The 17,488-nt window shown below is 46.0% G+C and overlaps 1 protein-coding gene across 5 annotated transcripts in view; it reads right to left on the bottom strand.

Annotated features, from left to right (window-relative positions):
- LOC120896588 (Krueppel-like factor luna) overlaps window positions 1–17,488 on the bottom strand; it is a 302,013-nt gene that overhangs the window by 63,082 nt on the left and 221,443 nt on the right. The window lies entirely within an intron of this gene.

Raw genomic sequence — 17,488 nt, 5'->3', positions numbered from 1 at the left:
ATAAATGTCTTCATTCATATGACTTCACTTTTGAGTGTTCGGAATGCGTTCAACAATATATAATGTTCTGTTCGTTATCTAATGTAATGTATTGTAAACAAATTTTGACTCGAGAGGGCTTCATAATCCATCGATTAAAAAACTAAACTAAACCTTTAAACTAAACCTTTTAAATGAGATGTTTAGACATTAAAATAGAGCATTATTTTATGAAAAAGTTCATGTGAAGGGACTTTTCTAGACTCAAATTGAGACAGAAATGAAGTAGAATAAAAAATTAGAAGGTTTGAAGGGATTATATTTAATATTATGCTGCGTCTGAGGCCATATATTTGAGTTCGAGAAATCCAAAAATATTCTGAAATTGATGCTTTCAGTGCTACCAACAAAATAACGTCAGTAGTCTTAGTAACTAATCTCCCTTGATTTGGAAGGATTTTGATCTAATAACATTATAATTTGACTAAAATATCGGATTATGAACTTAATCTTCATATTTAGTTTGACTGTCTATTTAAATCAAATTTAGAACAAAATAGACTGGATGGCCGGTTATAGAGATTATTTTTAGTCTATTGCTTGCGTCTGTATGACTGTGGAGACCATGTGGGAGATGATCCTCAAAGAAAAAATACCCTAAAATATCCCACAAACAGTGTTTTTAACACCAATACTGAAGGATTGAGTGCAAAGCATAGCGATTTTATTAATCAAAGTGGCTATGGTCAAATCATTGTAAAAGGCTTTGTTCCAAGAATATTTACAGTTTAGCGAGTATCTTCTCACACAGGTATCGCAAATTACTTTCCCAACGAACTTACTTTCACTGCAGTGCACTGTCATCATCCTCACGCACATTCACCGTCTAAAAGCCTCAACGTGTAACCGTCACTCCACGCTGCTTTTGTAATTTAATTAAACAGGTCCTTCATAACCGTCCAGCAGAGCGAGTGATGCTGACAGCCGTTTATTGCATTACCCGATTGCCAGTAACAAACAGCGTGTTTGCGCACACCTCAGCGCGTTCGACGTGTATCTTTCGGGCGGCGTCCTCCCCCGTTGACAAACTTTTGCCACGAAAGTACACGAACAAATAAAACAATGCAAGAATGCACGATAAAGTGTAACGCCCGAGCACATTAAGCAGAAGCGAAAACAGAGCGAGAGTACAAGTGATTCCTGTATTGCAATGCGCTCAAACTTTTCCCTTCGGTTTTGGAGCCTGTAAACGGTGCCGAGCAACAAAAAAAAAACTACAGGGACGAAAGCGTATTTACCGCTATTTTTCATCAGGATTATTTATATCGTACGGTGGGTTTGCTTTGACGATAGGGCGTGCGGTGGAATACAGGCCAAACCCATCCGATCACACCAATCCTGTCCTGAAGGCAGCGAATGGAAACCGCCATGACGGATGGGACAAGAAGGGGACAGGCAGTATTTTCCGCAGCGTGAATGCGAAACAAAGTATGAAAAGTTTTAATTGGATTTAGGTGGCAAATTTTTGCGAGCCCTGTGTCCTCCCACCCCCCTGCGTGGCCGTGTTTTTGCAGTCAATAGTTCTTATTATGCAACGGTGCGCCGCAAAACGGTGCGCTTGGCGCGAAAGGGTTGAGAGCTTGTGGTAGGAGAATGATGGTTGGGCTTGTAATTAATTACGAATGATTGTTTTATTTTCAATTTCCATTTACAATTGTTTTAAAGAGCGCCCAGACGAGGGAACGAGGGCGACTGGAAGATATTTCAGCATCGCAATAAACAGTTGGACGACGGTGTTAATCCTTCATCTGGGTAGAGCGTTACACGATCGTTCGTTCGTGTCGCATCGTGACAAACAGCCGTACAAGTGGCAACTTTAGCACTACAGTTCTGTTCAAACTAACTCAACAAACAACAGCAACAAAAATCGAATAGAATTTTCTTTCTATTTTTTACACAAATTACTTTCTACTCGAGATTAATAAACTGGCCCTGGTACGAAGAAGTCGGTAAACAAGGACCGTTCGAAACGTAAGATGGAAATAGTGGTGTCGGTGCGTTCGTGTGCTCAAGCAGCTGAAGATTTCAATTACGATTGGCAGTTTCGATTATCTTTGACTCTTCACAGTGGTGAAATAAATCTTTACCACTCTGATCCGCTTCACGCTCCGCAACAACAACAACAAAATGCTGTTATGCGGTGCGGTGTGATGCCAAAGCAGACAGCAGCAGTAGATCGAAGGGAGGTGGGGGGATGATGATGATGATGATAGGGGAGAGGAAAACATCATGCGGAAAAGATTTTCCAGCGGAAAAAATCGATATGCCGGCTGTGCGAGGCAAAAGAGATTCAAATCTCACTGACAAGCGCGTTGGCAAGCGGAGCCGAGCGGTTCATCGTTTCGGTTCAAACGTTTCCCGTTCTGCCCGGTGTTGCCATAGCGCGCGCTCAAGAAAAGCTGGCTGGCAGCATCCTCCTTATGAAGGAATAAAATATATACTGCAGAAGAAAGGCAAAAACACATACACACACACACACACACACACACACAAAAAGAGGGAAAAATACAGACGGATCGAAACCAAAATTCTTAACATGACGCTTCAAGACGGCACAACGAAAGAAGCAGCGCATCGGTGGTTCGAAAATCATGTTACATCTCGTTCGTATTACCATTTACAAGATTGTAGTTATGTTCACTTCCGTCTTCTTATAGCAGCTCTCGTCTTTCGCTCCCCCCCCCCCCCCCCTTGCTGTGATAAGCCAGCACTTGGAGGATGGAACGGCGGGAGGAGGAGTGTATTTTTCGAAGTCATTTTTCCATCTGACACAACCTTCCCGTCTGCACCGCGCCAGCGAAACAACAGGGAGGAGGGAAAAAAAAAGTCCGGAATTGGCTGTCAGGGTATGCCGGCGAAAGCTTTTCCCTGCGCTGCGAGTAGAGATAAAAGACGGACCCGGTGGGTAAGTGTGTTGGTGTGGCTCGGTATCTCTTTTAAGGCCAGCCGTGCCGTCATGCCGTCTGTTCTGAAGAGGACGCTCGATCGGAAAGGGCGCTCTCGGCACAGCCCAGCGAAGGAAAGCAAGCAAAGCGCACAGTGCAAGCAGGGCTAGGAAATGAATGAATAATAAATGGATGTGTAGCAGCACACACTCACAGGACACGCTCCTTAAAAAGGAACTAAACCCGAATTTCGTTCAACGGGCAGAAAGAATCGTTTCAGACTGCGCCAAGCGCAAACGCCAAACAACGGTATCGAGCAGGTCGGTGAAAAAACGGCACCGGAACGACTAAAAATCCGGACCGTGTGGGTTGTCGTTTCCGGTGAAGCCTTGCGCTTGGCCCCTTGCCGCAAGCTTTCGGTTACTGTTACTTTCCCGACTCAGCAAACAAGAAGTAACGCAACCCAAACCCATTCCCAGTGTACGTTACTTAACCGGGCACGGTCTGCTGTGCCTCCCTTTTATGTTTGGTCTACCTTTGCGCTTCAAGCGAGATGATTTTCGGATGGAATTTCGTCGAAGCGCCAAAGCGAAGCCTCCCGTTGGCACCGTTCGCGTGTGTGTGTTTACGTTTGTTTCGATGATGCTTTCTGTAGAATTGTATCTCAATTTATGCTCATTTTGAAGGCAAACGTCCTCCTTCTGGGCTGGATTGAAGCGGAAAGACAACAACAACAGAAGCTGCAAACAATGGCCCGGGAGCTGTCGGCACGCCGTACCGAGCATTATGTCAATAAATTTAACATATTACTCACGACAAAACGCCCCCGGATGGCACTGTAGCTTCTTTTCCCATCCCACACAAATCACTATGGTGAATAAATACGGTGACGATGGAAAAGGTTAAATTGAATTCATCACTGGGAGGAAAATACAAAAAAACGTCACCCAAGTGCTAGGATGGCATGCGATTGGGAACAGAAGCTTAAGCTTTTACGAATAGAAGATGCTTGCTGGGCAGGATTGAAGCTCTGAAAGCTTGATTCAATTAAAGGATATTGAGCCTGAAATAAAGGGTACTTCTTTATGCGTGTATGTGTGTTCTTGTTTTCGAATCTGGTAGCTAATAACAGTAACAAGGTGATTACAATTTCAATGCATTTTCTGGGCTCACTTGCGAGCAAAGTCAGCACGAGCCAAAGTCACCAGTAAGGGAGACCGCGTGGCTCACTAGATCACACACAGCACGTTGTTCGGTGAGACTAGCTCTATAAGCTCTTCCTAAGTCTTAACTACCAGTTTTCCGAGAGGCTTGTTAGTTAAGATATTCAATGCTCGATTCACTGCAACCGTTGACTTCACTGCAGCAGAAGCTCAATCGGAACCGGTCGGAATGCATCTTTCCCAGGAATTGACGATACGTGTGCATGCAATCTGAAGCCCGTTACCACTACCCTCTAAGCCCGAGTCATACAGAGGTTTCCCCGACCTTGTCAAGGAAAATGCTTACGGATATTTCCAGGTCTAAGCCGATTAGAGATAATCAAAAGTCAAGCAATGTTTACCTCACTGCACCGGTACCATCAGGTTGCGAGCAAACATCCTGGAGCAAAGTGGAAGTAAAAGTAGGGCCAGCGTAGAGAGCGGTTGTGATGCGAAATTCCTGCCTGAATTATTTCGAATGTCTATTCTGTGAGTGTATTATTGCTTTTTGATCTTTTTCAATTTCTTTTCTTGCGGTTGCTAACTTCCACTACCATAGAAGAGTTTCTCAAGGGAAAGGAGTGCTTTAAAAAACGGCAAGTGATGACGTCTCGGACCGGATCTTCCTGGAGATGCCTGAAGACAACCTTACTGGTCCCCGGTTGTTAGGTCGTCAGGTGGAACTAAATCCTGTTACCGTGTGCGTCCGTCGCACCTAAAGCGAAAGGTGTATCGATTTTATGGCTTTAGTTCGGACTGGTTTGGTTCGGTCAGCACGCCAATGTCAGTGGTTGATAATCTATTGAACCTTCATCAAACCAGTCGATCAGTGGCTGAAGCAATTCTCCGGATGTAGTAAGCAGCATTAGCTTCGGGTTTCGGGTTAGACCCTAGACGTTGCCCTGGATCCTGAACGAATAGGGGAAGAAAGGCTCATAATCAGTTGCCCATATGGTTGGCGACGGTTAAGGAGCAATGGTTTTATGAACCCCAAAACAGGATTAGAGGAGAAGATTTACTCAAAAGCAGCCCAGTTGCGAGAAGGTCCTGGTGAAAGGTTAACAACAAGCTCAAGAACAATCTTATGGATTTCCAATTAACCTTTTCACAGTTATTTTTCACGCATGATAATACTTTTTTCTGTTAGTTTAAGCCTGTGGTTTGTTATAATAAGTGTAGAGTTAATAAAAACGCTTGTTTTAATGACTCATTTTGACATTGAATTGAACATTGAACAAAACATTCTGCCATCTTGTCCCAATCAAAATAGTTCACTTTGTGTGACGTTAAGTGCACTCGTTGATTAAGCACTTGTTCATGGGAAAAAGCCAATTCGGACTTTCCTTCATCAGCTTGATGTTGCTGCTTGTTCTTTTTCCCATCCACAAAACAACCCCCTTTCAATCACAACATCCCATTTCAAGGGAAAAGATCTGTCAACTGAGCGCCTTTTTCTAGCTTCGCTCCCCAGTTCCGTATATTCTCCACCCTCCACCGGCCGAGAGTGCAATGGATGCGCCCGACAGTGTGCCAGTAGTAGTAGTAGTTGAAGAGCTTAAAAGGTAATAACCATAACAATTCCCGGACTTGCATCCCTCCATCACTTCCTTCGTTGTCCAGCGAAACGGAGACCGAGACTGCTTGTGGAGGGAAAGATTCTGTCGAAGCTGCTCCATGCTGAGTTATTGCAAAAAGCTTCCCGGTCTATCTCCATCTTCGGAAACCACTCACAACCATAATAATACTCTCTGTATGTGTGAGTGTGTGCCGGAGAGTCTCTAAAATGTGACGATAGCGTGAAACGATTCGTGAATCACTTCCCAATAAATACAATACGAGCTGGTGGAGCCAATTCTCGGGGCTGACGCAAAGTGTCCGACCATGACGATACCCGACGTCGTTCAGAGCTCACCAAACGGAACGCTTTTATAGCTTGCCTCCCCTTCCCAGGACGAAAGCTCTACCTACCGGTACGGTACACAAACACACACTATCGTCGGCACACTCTCACGGGCATCCCGAAAAACTACGCCACCGGGGAGGAAAACTTGTTTAAACATCAGTTTTTATTGTGGATTAAATAGACTTACAAAAATGATACTTTAACGATGTTTACCATTAAATTTGATGTTGCTCTGGCGGTGGGAAGGGCACGAACTGTCTCATCAGTATGGAAGAACCTTCCTTAGAGGGCATGCACGGGGGCGAAGTGGTCGGGAACAGCATTTCGGGATGCTTTTACTACACACCGAGCGCATCCAATGCGTTGCTTAAGTGAAGCATCCTCGTTTTCCTGGGTACAAGTCTGGGTGAGAACTGTGAAAGGCAGATGGCAATCGGTACAAGGCACTCCCTGTATATGTGTGTCACGACCATCCGTTCGATTGGAAAACGTTGAAAGTGCGTTCCAGTTGATGGTCGTTTCAGTTGAAATCACTTTTCACCAGCCTTTTGCTACCAGCTGTAATGGGAAACGATACGGTACGGCCAGTGGAGAAGGATTCTCGGGTCTCGGATCATTACCGAACAAGTAGAGATGACATGCTGTCGAAAGAAATCATATTCCCAAGCGTGTTGATGAGGTCCGAATGGTCCGATTGCAGGGCCCAGTCGTTGAAGTGCAATTTCACTTCTTTTGCTACGCCATATTGGTGCTTTTATTGCCCAGAATTGCTTCCCGGGGTTTTGGTTTGGGTGGAGGGGGGCAGGAAATGGTTTGATGTTGAAATTTTGTCTCTTCTGAATAGTCGTACCAAAACGAAAAGAACCTGAGGACAACTAATGACTAACTATTGAACCTAGTGAACCGTTTCGGCACTCGATTGAACAGCCAGCTCGAATATGATTGAGCCGGGGTGTACATACAGAGTTGCGGGTTTTACAACCTCAAACATGGTGTGCCCGTTTCCCGGTGGCAAACCAGCAAAACCAGGGACAAAGTTTGCTGATGATGTCGTAGCAATTTTGAAATTGTTGTCGAACACACGATCGTGGTACGTTGTCTCCACCACGTCTCGCCGAATCGGATAAGCATTTGTCCAACACTAAACGATGTTGATTCACCGTGTGTATCCCCCGAACGGCTTTATCGACATAGGAACGCTCCAAATCCGGGCACCTACCCTAACCTGCATGCAGCCTTCAATGTGTAACGGACAACATGAAATTACCTCCCAAGTCACCCTGGATATGATACATCATCTGTTTTGCCCCACACCCACATCTCTTTGTGTGAGCTCTGGTGAGCTTATAGCCTACGATGAACATTGGCTGTGTGTCGTTTAACGAACGTCTCAAGTCCGCACGGACGCATGAACCCCTGGTCACACATACCTCGGATCGTGATTCGGATGACTCGGTATCTCCGTGCCATGTGGGATACATCGGATGCAAGCATTTTATGCACACCGAGCGGAAGCTGCGCTTCCTTCTTCAATGCCATACCAATATATTGCACCTCGGTGCACACAGCATCACCTCGGACATGGTAAGGCAGAACGTTGTGCACACGAATTTGTGTGGAGGATGGTTAAAATCCGCAAACGTGTGCACCGGTACCTGGTAGAGATTAGAGTGAGTTTTTCTTTTTTGTACGGTGTATTGTTAGCTTTTTGGCTAAAAAGCAGATATTCTGTTTTGAGAGTACCATGGTACCAGCCAGTCCAATACACGTTCCAGAAGCGATTTAATGGTCAAACTATTATGCGCTCCTGTAAGCGCCACCATCTGACAGCTGTCAGATTTGACAGATGTAGAGCGTGGTGGATGTTGCTATTTGCTATCGAAAATGTCTCATTTCCCCTCGACTGCCAATCGGTGTGGGAATGTGAAAACCCCGTCCACGGGTGGTATTTGAAGCACTTCAACTTCTCCAAAATGCCACACCCAACCACCCGGGTGCAATCCTATGTGCCGCCGTGTGCCAATAGCCTCAGGAAATGTCTGAGAGTCAACTCAGGTGCATTACAGCGGGTTTCCGGCTTTTGCTTCGGTTTTGGTGGAGTTTTTTTCTTCCCCCGATCCTTACTCCCCATCTACAGTTCGCACCACACCGCTGTTGTAGTAGAAATGCGAGCTGCGAGTTTAACATAGTTTGCATCGGAGAGGGTGGATATTGAGACGCCTGTCGCGTTCTCCGCAGCTCTTGCGCTCATCCGGTTTGGCGGCGGGCTTAGGTACGTTCCTCCTGTAAGGATGTTAACGATGTCAAATGTGCCACACATGGATAGTGGAAGAGCTGACAGTGCGGGGAAAAGTCTCGCACGGAAGTACGCCCAACCCTGCCAGCAGTAGGGACATCCACCCGTTCGCATGAAGGTACGCGGTAGGCGCGACATGTGCAAACTTAGTTACCGGTCCCTTAGTAACGTTGGGTCGCAACACGCGCACCCATCCTGTCCTGGCCCTCGCATCCTATTTGGGGAACAAAGGCCAACGCGTACCTTTATGATCCGTGGCTCCTCGCAAACCGCTCCAGGCGGTTTGGTTGGCTTTTATCGCACGTTAAATGGAAGGATGATGATGATGATGGTGGTGGTAGAACAGCGAGACACGGTGAAAATTGCACCCTGCACCCCGGGAATGTGTCACTCGGCAACTTCTCGCACACCCAAACACTATCTCACTCTTGGGAAGGGAGGGCGGTAGAGGTAGAAAGTAGAAAGTGGAAGGGATGTTATTTGTAGATAAAATGTAGAAAATATTTTACAAAAGCCAGCCGGAGGCGTTTTTGTTCGGTTTGCTTTGGCGGGAGAACATTCCTTTTTTTTAGGTAGAAAGTCCTACTCCTGCAGTGTAGTACATTCCACCGACATACACACACACGGACACAAATCGGACGAGTTGCAAGGTATGGTGGTATTTTAGGAGAGAGCGAATTTTCGAAATTTTCCAGCATCGACTCCATTTTACATGCGATGGGCTGTGGAGCGTTTACTGGTCGCTCCCCGCGGCAGTTCATGCGAAACGGTTATCCAGGCGACGTGCTGAACAGCTTTGAAACGGGTGAACAATCTCGCAAACGGCGATGGCTTGCGTGGTTTGGTGGTAATGATAAGTGACATATTGTGGATGACTTTTGACATTTACACTGTTATCGCACGGGAAGGCACAGAACGGCACGCTAGAGCGTCGAACGTTTGGAGTTTTTTTTAACTTTTTTTGCCTAAAATTTCCCACCCCTTAATGCTGGAGATTATTTTTATAGCGAAACTATTCCAAAAATGAGAACCTGCTTGTGATTTACATCAAAGTTGGGTAAGTATTTTTAGCAAAACTCCCTCTCTCTCTCTCTCTCTCTCTCTCTCTCTCTTTCTCTCTCTCTCTCTCTCTCTTCCCGAAAATAGCTCAACCGAAGTTCGTTGGACCCATCCACAAGCATCTATTGAAAAAGAGAGTTAATCCAATGCTGCTCGAATGCTGCTTGGCCTCGTCTGGTGAATTTCTACAGAGAGAAGAAGAAGAAAACCCCCACACGAACCAGGAAGACCAAAATACACACCACAGTCCACACTCATGCGAATCAAAACGCCCCGTTAGTCCCAATTCACCTCGTTGGAAACCGATTCTGTAGGCCACAACACCGGTGGCCGGTGAATAAATTTGAATAATCAGCTCAAACTGGCAAACCGACCACCGGCTAGACGATGATAACGAGTGCATTCGTCGTCGTTCATGTCGTCATCGTTGCCCGTGAGCGGAGGACTGTCCCGAGTGGGTGATGCAATTGGTTTAAGGTCATCGTCGTTGTCGTGGCCGTCGCCGGGCGGCAAACCCGCCGATTGGACTAAACTGGTGCATCCGAAAGAACGCTCGACTGTGTATTGAGATTAGTGGAGCAGACCATTATCATCATCGTGCACAAATTTGGGGATTGCTTTTTTGTTTGCTGGGGAAAGCAAAAGTGGGGTTTGGCGTGATTTTTAAACGCATAAACTACCCCAGCCGCAAAATCGGGTTTTCGCCGCGATTTTCGACCAAGCGAAAATAAAAATTATGCCATTTGTATGGGGCGAACACACACACACGAATTATGGTTGTTGATTATGGGTAGGAAGATTATGGTTATGACTTCTGTTTCACTCTCGCTCACAGGCGATGATGTTCCGTCGCTTTCTCACCAAGTTATTGGCGCAAATCTGTGGTTGTTGCTGCTCTTTCTCGCACGTGAGAGAGTTTTCTTTGTCCTTTTTTCCCGTGTGTGACATTGGCTGCGAATCCTCTTGATGCGTTAAAGGAAGTTAAGTTAGTTAAAGGGTAAATTGTTAGAAGCAATGGCCCTGGCACACCAAATGATGTACCAATTCGTGCACGTTTATGTGCCACACTGCACCTAAAGCGTTTTGTGACTAGCATAACTACAAACACAGTATTATGATGTTTGTAGATTTGGGACATATTTTGGTAAACTTTTTATGCGGTCGAGCAACAATTAAATTCCGCATATTGTATACCCTTTAAACCAAACGGCAATCTGCTGCAATCTTTTCATCGTCACTCTGGTGCTCTCTTCGACCAGCGCCCCGACTCATTGAACGCATGCTGTGATGAGACCGGTTCCTACGAGACCGAACGAGATCGATTCTTATCCGGACCATTCCCCAGATAGCAAGAACCGACTATCCGATAGCGTGATTTTAGTAAGGTTAAGAAGTCGTTTCAGCCCTGTCTACAGCATTGTTCGTTACGTCAAAGAAGAAGAAGAAAATGTGTACGGGAGGCTATGAGCTTGCAATGCTGAACGCGGCCTCGATACGTGGGGGATGGCGAAATAACCTGTACAACAAAGAGAGCAGGGAGATGGCAGGGAGCTGTGGGGTCTTATCGGCCACGGGCTGCAATCGACCAAGTGGTTCCATGGAGCGCTGGTATGTGGTCAGCGAGTGCGCTAGGTAGTTCGGCAGGCGCCAATTCGACCCGTGGGTGCAACGAGTTCGAGTCGAAACAAATGAACTGGATCGTTTACGGATGGTTTCGGAAAAAAAAGGATTACGAAGGATCCTTTCCTCGGGACCTCACGCGGCCGCTTAGTTTGTGTACTGGTTAATCCGCCCGCACTTCACTATTGTTTGCCTTAAGGCTTACGGCAAATACAGTTTACATTTGTTATTCTAAACTATGCTAGCATTATTGAACAGCATTACGAAAGAAAAGGAATGGGAAGGAAAGAAGGAGAAAGGGAGTAAATAAATGGGAAGCTAACAAGAGCGGAAGGAAGCGGAGGAGCAGGAAGGGTGATAGTCAAAGAGGTGAGATGAGAAGATGAAAGCGGGGATTGCGTGTAATAGCGTTTACTGTTCCGAAGCGATGATGGGTTCTAAACAATGGGGGACGAGAGCGAAGCGAACTGGAGGGAGCATACAGGAACGGGGAGGACATACCGGAAGGGATCAACATGTATTTTTTTGAAAATCGATGTTCTTCCTTTTGTATTGTTCACATTGTACACATCAATCTTATGAGCTGCGGATCGTATAAAGCTTCTTCATCTTTTTCTTATTTGACACAGTAACCATTGCTTTTTTGTCTACGTCAGCCACTCCTTTCTTCTTATTGGCGCAACGACCTACGCGGTCATGCCCAAGGTGTGTTTATTAAGGAGGTGAATTGTTAGCGCGTTTTCCGGGCGCCATCATTGAGTATTGTTATGTCAAGTCGCATACAATTTTCTATACCCCCTCCAGCCCTCCCGATTTTAATATCGGAGCCCCCAGTATTGTTATGTCAAGTCGTGAAATGTCAATTTGCTCTGAAACACTTCACCTCCTAATATCCATACACCTTGGTCATGCCGGATAGTTAGCCGTTGCTACGAGAGACGGTCCATACGAGGCTTGAACTCATGGCGAGCATGTTGCTAAGTCGTGTGAGTTGACGTGACCTGTTACTATTTGGTTTACCCCTAGCGAGATAGGCAGTCCTGGGCCACTAGGATCAAACGGGGCTTGAACGCAGGACGGTCATGTTGTTGTGTTGTGTTCGGATAGCACGACAACGAGGGGCAGCCAAATCTAGCCAAGCCATCCATAAAATGCGGGGAAGCGTGGAGCAGCTTTGCGCGTGAATGGACCGGCTGCATCACCGGCATTTGAGGCTCCCGGGGGCCGGTCGCCACAGCCAATCCTCGAGCGCAGCCGCAGCGCTATCGACTATGCATGCAGCATACACGCCACTTACGCATCCTGCGTCAATCGTCAGGACAGCGACGGGCTAGAACACAACTTTCTATGCCATCCTCCAGGCAGCGACATGGCCGCGCACCACCATCCGCAACGATGATGCGTCTCCAAAAAAGGCGAGAGAAGGAGCAAGCCAGGCAACGCGAGCGATGCATGCGTCAGCCATGCCGGGGCGGGTCGCTCCTCGCTTACAGCTTCGAGCGAGAGGCGAGGGAGACGTTTCTTTTTCTCTTCCGAACAGTAGACCCCGGTAATTAGGATTAAAAGGGTACACCATGGTGGGTAAATCCTAACCTTCAATCCGGCGGGTGGAAGGGAGAGAAGGAGGGAGTGGGTTGGGGGAGAAGATTGGAGGGTTTTACATTATTAAAGAAAAAAATAACAAAAAGACAATATGTGTTCAATGATATCCCTCATTTTAATATTTGACCTTCCGTTGACTTTAACTAAGCATTGGTTGGCTTAACATGGTCTAGTGCATTGAATGATCTTTTGTTTGAATTATTTTTTTTTACACAAGTACAACTAACTGCACTAACAAATAACATAAAACCAGTACGAAGCGTGCATTCAATCGATCCGGCAAATAGCTCGAACGGTAAACCGATTCCATCCACACGACAACTTGCGCGTTGATCAAATCCAGATTCGAACGACGGCGCTCTAGCCAACGCGCAATGCATCAGCGGCCAAAAAAACGGGAAGGAAAAAAACAATAACCACAAGTCAAGCGCGCTCACACAAGGTCAAGCATTCGCCAATAACCGCTGGGAAAACGAAGGAGGTGGGGAAGGACGTCACTGAAAACGCGTATGATCTGGTAGAACGGATAAAGAAGACAGCAGATAAGCGATATCACTCCCACCACCATCATATGAACAGCTGGTGTGATCGCAACTACCGACCAGCAAGGAGTAAGGGGGAGGGCAAGATTCATTTTTTTCTAGCCGTCCATAAAATTTATTTTTTGTGGCTGCTATTCGATACAACAACCCTGGGAAATCCGCCACAATTTTTGCCATAAAACCCGTCTAAAAAAGTTCGCTTGGTCGAGTAACCTCTTAAACTGGACGTCGTGTGGACGTCGGGTGGACGTCCACACGACGTCCACACGACGTCCGAAATCTTCAATTTTGCGGCTAGGGTAATTTGCTGAAGATCAGAGGAATGATTATGCCCCGCCTGTAAGGTATTGTTTTTTGCATCCACTTTGCTTTCGTGCAGAAAACCCAAACCCAAACAAATGGATTAAATTACAACATTTCTTTTTTACTTTTTTGTTTAATCCGTTTTTTCTTACTTCGCCGGCACGCGAAACCTGACCCGTGGGGGAGGGTTTCCAGTTCTCCAAACTCATGGAAATTAATCTGTGCATCCTTTCGCCCGAGGTGAGGACCGTTCACGGGTTCACGCAGGGATAAAATGCAGAATTTCAATCCAAACCAAGCCGGGACCATGGTCGAAGTCATTGTTGAATAAAGAAATTTGCCCTCCTTCCCTCCACCCATTGCCATATCGTGCAGCTATCTCGCTCCTCGGGTCGTACGCCACTCGGTGGGTGGAGAAGGGTTCGTTTGGGTGTGTTTTTTTGTGTTTCCTTCCCCGACAACAAGTCCGGTGCTTGTGCGGGAATAGATTTTCCTTCGCATGAACAACATCATCACCATTTCAGCTTGTTCAGTGTCATGGTTTAGGGTGGCTCTTGCTTCCTCCTTCACTGGTGTACCCAACGGCATGATAGTTACCTGCAACGATTGGAAAAGAGAGAGAGAAAAAAGTGTGTGTGAGAAGATTGGAACAAAAAAAAAAAAGGATAAAAAACAATGTTGTAATCCAAAAAAAGTATATGACCCGGTACGAGATAGACAAAGCGACGGGTACGACAAAGGAAAAAACAGGTGTTCCTTGCCATACGGTATTGCTTTCATGTCACGGGAGGAGGAGTTTGTGTTGAATTCTTGCTCGTTTGTATGCTCCCTTTCCTCCCCCTGAGGTGGAGTGTGTTGCGGTCGACTTATGCATGTTAATTTATTCGCAAAATTTTAATTATTCATGCAAAAAGGGACCCCCGGTGCAAACGAGCGACCGAGCGAGGTTGTTAATAACAGTTTGACAAGTTTCTCCTTCGCACGCTTCATAATCTACCTTTTGCCGGTGCCGGCGTTGTGCTTGTGAGCTGCCCTAACCCGGGGGATGTAATTTTAAATTCTAATCTGTGAAATTGAAGTATTGGTAATGGTAATGGGGAGGAAAATTACTCGTCTCTATTACAGAAAGGATCCACTCTGGGGGAGGGGAGGAAGGTTTCCTTTGCGTTAGTACAGTAAGTCTTGCACGAAGGCAATGCTATGTTTTTATCTGGGTCTGCGATGGCTGTACAGTATAGACTATTTCCCACAAAATATCTCATCCACAGGGCACTTTGAATCATTTTTCAAGTGCATCCAATGGACTATGTATGATAACAAATGCTTTCATCAAAATGTAATTTTAACATGAAATATGTTAGTAATACTTGAATCAAGTAATACAAGTCATCATTATTCCTAGACATTTCTCACGTTATTTTCGTCTTTCAATTTGAATTGCCAAAATGGAGAATGGTTTGAATTTGGTTATATTGAGGGCTGAGATGGGTCGATTGACAGACGACCAAGATAATCCCCAAGCGGCTCTTGGGAATTATGCATCAGACCAGAAGAATGCTGCTGCTCCTTTGGTCTTAATGCTTTGCTGACATTGATGTGTTCTTTACTTCCATGGGAAGCTTTAATTGTCAATCGTACTCATTCGATTTGCTTCGTACGTTTCTGTGCATTGATGTACAAAACCTTGTTTTAGAAGTAAGTTATCAGTATATTACACAGTCCAATAGTCATTTCACTGATTACTGTTCAAATATTTGTGTGTCAACATATTCTGTCCTCTAGACACTAGGAAATATTGTATTCCTTCGGAAGAATTAACTTTTATTTTGAATTTAATGTTGTTCGATTTTCCGTCGCTAACAAGCCATGATTTCAAAGGTTTGATTTTCTATCATATTGGAGAAACAACTCTTCAAAGCAACAAAAAGGCATCGCTTTGCAACAATCCATCGAAAGTAAATAAAATTATAACCTTCCCGTAAAAATTCGCTTCTCATTCATGGCCATCTGTCCCAAGAGCAAACATTTCCCGAAACCCCTCCCGGACCAACCTGAAGGGCTAATGAAATATTCGTCCCATGCCAGCACAGCCATACACTCCCCATCAGCGGGCAATTGAATTTGAACAAAGTTCCTACTTGGCAGCGACTTTGTTCAGCGCGTGAATCCAGTCTGAAGGCGAAGCAGTCCGACATGATCCTTGCGTATTTATAAGGCGACCATTTCTTCGTGTACCTGTCAAATGCACACTCACACAGGCCGGGCTAGCAGAGCGGCGCTGGCGGCGGTGACGTCGGCTGCCATCCAAAAAGCTTCCCCGGACAATCTGCCCCACGAAAACATATCAACAATGATGACTTTTCGAATCGCACCATTGACTTTAATCCAGTTTCAGTGAATGAAGCAAATCAACTAAAGTCAACCGGCGTACGTACGGCCCACCCTCGCCGCCTCCACCGCACAAATCCCAGCGTGAGCAACTCCCAACGGGGAGAGTTGGCACGACATGAAAAGCATTAGAACACTGCCCGGAGCAAGGACGACGCGGGGGAAAAAGTTTGGCCCTGTCGACTCGGTGGGGCAGGGAGAATGTAGCAAGGGAATGCGAAAACACAATGTTATTTTCTTTCCTTATCCTTATCCTTCCCACCGGTCGTCCCAGACCAACCCTGGTCCCAGGAGGATGTTCCCTTCCCGGTCCCGCCAGCGGGAGGGAGGAAATTTATTTTCATTTCAACTCCGGCAGCGCTGAACATTCCACACGTTTCCTGGTGTTGCCCCAAAATCCTGCTGCTTCGGGAGTAAAAGGTGGCCACACTTGGGGCGCGTGAGCCATGTACAGTGCTGTGTGAGCGTGTGTGTTGCCTTGTGCTCGCTCCCAACACCGACCACCCAGCACCAGCTGGCTGGCAAAGCTTCGGTTCGGAAGATGAAATCTAATGAAGTGAAACATTCTCCGTTTCCTTATGTCCGGCCAGGGCAACAACAAGAAACCCCGTCACAAGGAAGCGCCACACCGACATCCCAGGCGCGTACCCGACGAACAAAGAAACAAACAGTCCCCAAAGAACTGCAAAGGGCACTACTGGTCGGCGGAAAAACAAACCGGAGTCGGCGGGGGCCAAGTAAATATTTTTACCGCCACTAAAAAGCCATTCGTTTTGTGTGCCAGCACAGAAATATTACATTCCGTTTTGGAGCAGAGCGCACGTCTCGGTGGTTCGCTCTTTGCTGCACTGCTGCGATTGTGTGTGTTTTCACCCCACCACTGTTACTGGATCGAGCTGAAGACAGGCTGCCCTAAACCTTGCGCAGGAATCTTTCCAAACCGGGAAATAATGTCCATCGTCAGTGTGTGTGTGTGTTTTTGTGCTGGAATCGAATTGAAAACAGATTGAGTTAAGAGTTACTTTTCCCAAGCGCTTCCCTTGCTGGTTGAGAAAAATGGCAGTGATACCCGGTCCGTACGGGTAACAACCTTGTTCGGCATTTCCCCGAGGTCAGAAAGGTGGTTGCCATCACGTTGTCTGAAAAACAGTCCTTTGAGGAAAGTGTCAGCATTGCGAGCACGGGAAATGAAAAGAGTTCCAGCTCCGTTTAGGTAAAACCAAACATTTCAAACAGCTCAACACAAACATTTGACTAATGTTACTAGGCAGTTGGCTAGTAAGGAAGTTTCTAACCTTTGGTCGGGGAATTAAAGGTAAAACGGGCAAGGTTTTGTGGACAGGAACATCCACACTTTGGGTCTTTATGTGAGGTCGTTAAACAAGGAAACGGTGTTTAAACGTTGGACAAGCGTTGCAGAGGTTGGTATGGTTCAATCATCAAACAACATTTGGGTCCAGATTGGGTTTCCAACGAGTACATTTGATGGCAGTATTTCTTTTTTTATCTTCGGGGATTGGTTGTGGGATACTTTAAACATCCATTACTGTTAGATATGGGAGTGTCACTGAAAGAACCGAACCGAACCGTAAAAAAGCCAGGAGGTTATCTAAAACATTGTACTGGGAACTAAAATGGGACATGTGTAG

This window comes from Anopheles arabiensis, chromosome 2, assembly GCF_016920715.1.
Source record: "Anopheles arabiensis isolate DONGOLA chromosome 2, AaraD3, whole genome shotgun sequence".
NCBI classification, from domain to species: Eukaryota; Metazoa; Arthropoda; class Insecta; order Diptera; family Culicidae; genus Anopheles; species Anopheles arabiensis.
This window is presented reverse-complemented; position numbering and strand designations above follow the sequence as displayed.